Here is a 2,441-nt window from a genome sequence, read left to right as displayed (position 1 = left end):
TTAAAGTAAGTATAGTTATAATTTTAAATACAATCTGAAAAAAGTTTAAGTGTGGGAAAGTGTTTCTCAATTATAAAATTGATCTGAATTTCTTTAAAAAGATCATAAATATGATCTGAGTATAAAAAAGGGGAGGGGAAATCTAAATGTCAATGAAAATATACCTTTCTTAAGTGTATATATTCACAATTATAAATACAATCTAAATCAAGGGATCAGAATGTACAAATCATAAGGAATCATAAATATAATCTGAATGGGGGGGGGGAGTTGGAATGTCCATGGAAATATACCTTCTCCCCAGTGATGATTAGTTTCCTACACATAGTCCCAGAGAAAAAAATTGCAAGGCGTCAGGTCAGGTGAACGTGGCAGCCATTTCAATAGCACATTGTCTTCATCACCAGCACATCCAATCCATCTTCCTCACAGATTGTCATTGAGATAAGCCTGCACAATGAGGTGGAATCCCGTCCTGTTGAAAAACGAAGTCTTCATCTTCATTTGCAATGAGTTCGTCCATTAGCCAGTTCTGAAGCATTTGCAGATAAACATCGCTGGTCACATTTCCCTCAAAGAAAAACAGGCTATGAAGATGCTTCTTGGAGATGGCACAGAATATATTCACTTTTGGTGAGTCCCTCTCATACTCAACTGTAGTATGGGGATTTTCTTTGCCCCAAATGCAAATTTTATGCCTATTGCCTTTGCCATTCATATGAAATGTGGTCTCATCACTGAAAACAAGACGTTCCTTGAACTCAGCTTTTTCAAGTTTCTCTTGCATATCAACGCAGAATTGTTTGCGCTTTCGTTTGTCATTGGCTGGTATGGCCTGAACGAACTGCAGCTTGTAGGGTTTCATTTGCAAGTGTTTTCTCAGGAAGCGCCAAACTGTTGATGAGGGAATCTGGGTTTCCAGACCTGTTCTTCTTATTTATTTCTTGTCATGGACTTCTTGGGGCTTCACAAGAGCTTTTGGTAAACCCACTCGACCTCTTCCAATGTTAGTGGTTGTCCAGATCCTTTTGCCCTACACAGACAGCCTTCCTCTTTAAATATCTTATGCCATGTCTAAATCTGCATTGCTGTTGGTGACTTTTTAGAGAACCCTCTCACAAATGTATGCTGCACAGTCTTGTTCGACTGTGTTCGAGCATACTCCAACACACAAAACACCTTTTCTCTTCCAGTGAATGGCATTTCTATACCTGAAAAGATAAACATATCAAACATTAAACATGGATTTATCAAAAAAGTGGTTGACAGTAAGTTTGCTTCACCTTTTTTTTATATAAAATTGAAACTGATGATGTTTTAGAAAAGGAGAGAGAAAGAGAGAGGGGAAAGAGACAAATAAAAGATATAAGATATACGCATATATATATGTGTGTGTATGAGTGTGTATATATATATATATATATATATATATATCTTTTATTTGTCTCAGTTATTAGACTGTGGCCATGGTGGGGCACTGCCATGAGGAAATTTTAGTCGAATGAATCCATCCCAGCACTTTATTTTTTTGAAGCCTGTCAGTCTTGTTTGCTGAACTCTTTAAGTTACAGAGATGTAAACACACCAACACCAGTTGTGAAGTAGTAGTGGATGTCAAACACAGACACAAAGACACACACACACACACACACATCAATCACTTAAAGCGGGTAGAACTTGTGGAAGAAGGAGACCCAGTACTTATGCCTGATCTCAAAATGCTGAGCTTTGCATGACAAAGGACTGATATATCTGGCACTTTACTGTGCTCAGGAAGATCCATCCAAATACAGCAGAACTGATATCAGTTCCGGTGCCACTTAAAAAACACTGGTGCTGGTGCTACATAAAAAGAACTTAGTACACTCTGCAAAGTTGTTGGCATCAGGAAAGGCATTCATCTGTAGAAACAATGCCAGAATGGACAATGAAGCCTGCTGTGCGCCCCCCCCCCGCCTCACCAACTCTGGTCAAACCATTCAAGTCATGTCCACATGGAAAATTGGTGTTAAATGAGGATGATGATCATCATAGTCTTCGTTCAGTTTCCATCGATCAAATCCACTCACAAAGCAACAGCCATGCCTGTGCCTATATATATAGGACAAGATATAAATAATGGACATTACATATTTTTATTTATTAAAGTAAATTTGGCTTACAGCTGTTTCTAGTAGTCATTATAGGTTTACTCAATTGGTCTATTGATCACTTGAGGTAAATTGAACGACCCAAGAAAATTAATGCTACTTTCATCAGAGACATTTCTGGCTCTGACAAAAGTGGCATTAGTCTCTTTAGGTCATTCAATTTACCTCAATTGATCTATAGACTAATTGAATAAACCTATCAGTAATGTACCTACAATAACTACTGGAAACAGCTGTAAGCCAATATTTATACCTTATCTTATATATATATATATATATATATATATATAT

This window comes from Octopus bimaculoides, chromosome 16 (genome assembly GCF_001194135.2).
Source record: "Octopus bimaculoides isolate UCB-OBI-ISO-001 chromosome 16, ASM119413v2, whole genome shotgun sequence".
Taxonomy (NCBI): domain Eukaryota; kingdom Metazoa; phylum Mollusca; class Cephalopoda; order Octopoda; family Octopodidae; genus Octopus; species Octopus bimaculoides.
The sequence above is the reverse complement of the archived record's forward strand: the minus strand, read 5'-3'. Positions refer to the sequence as shown.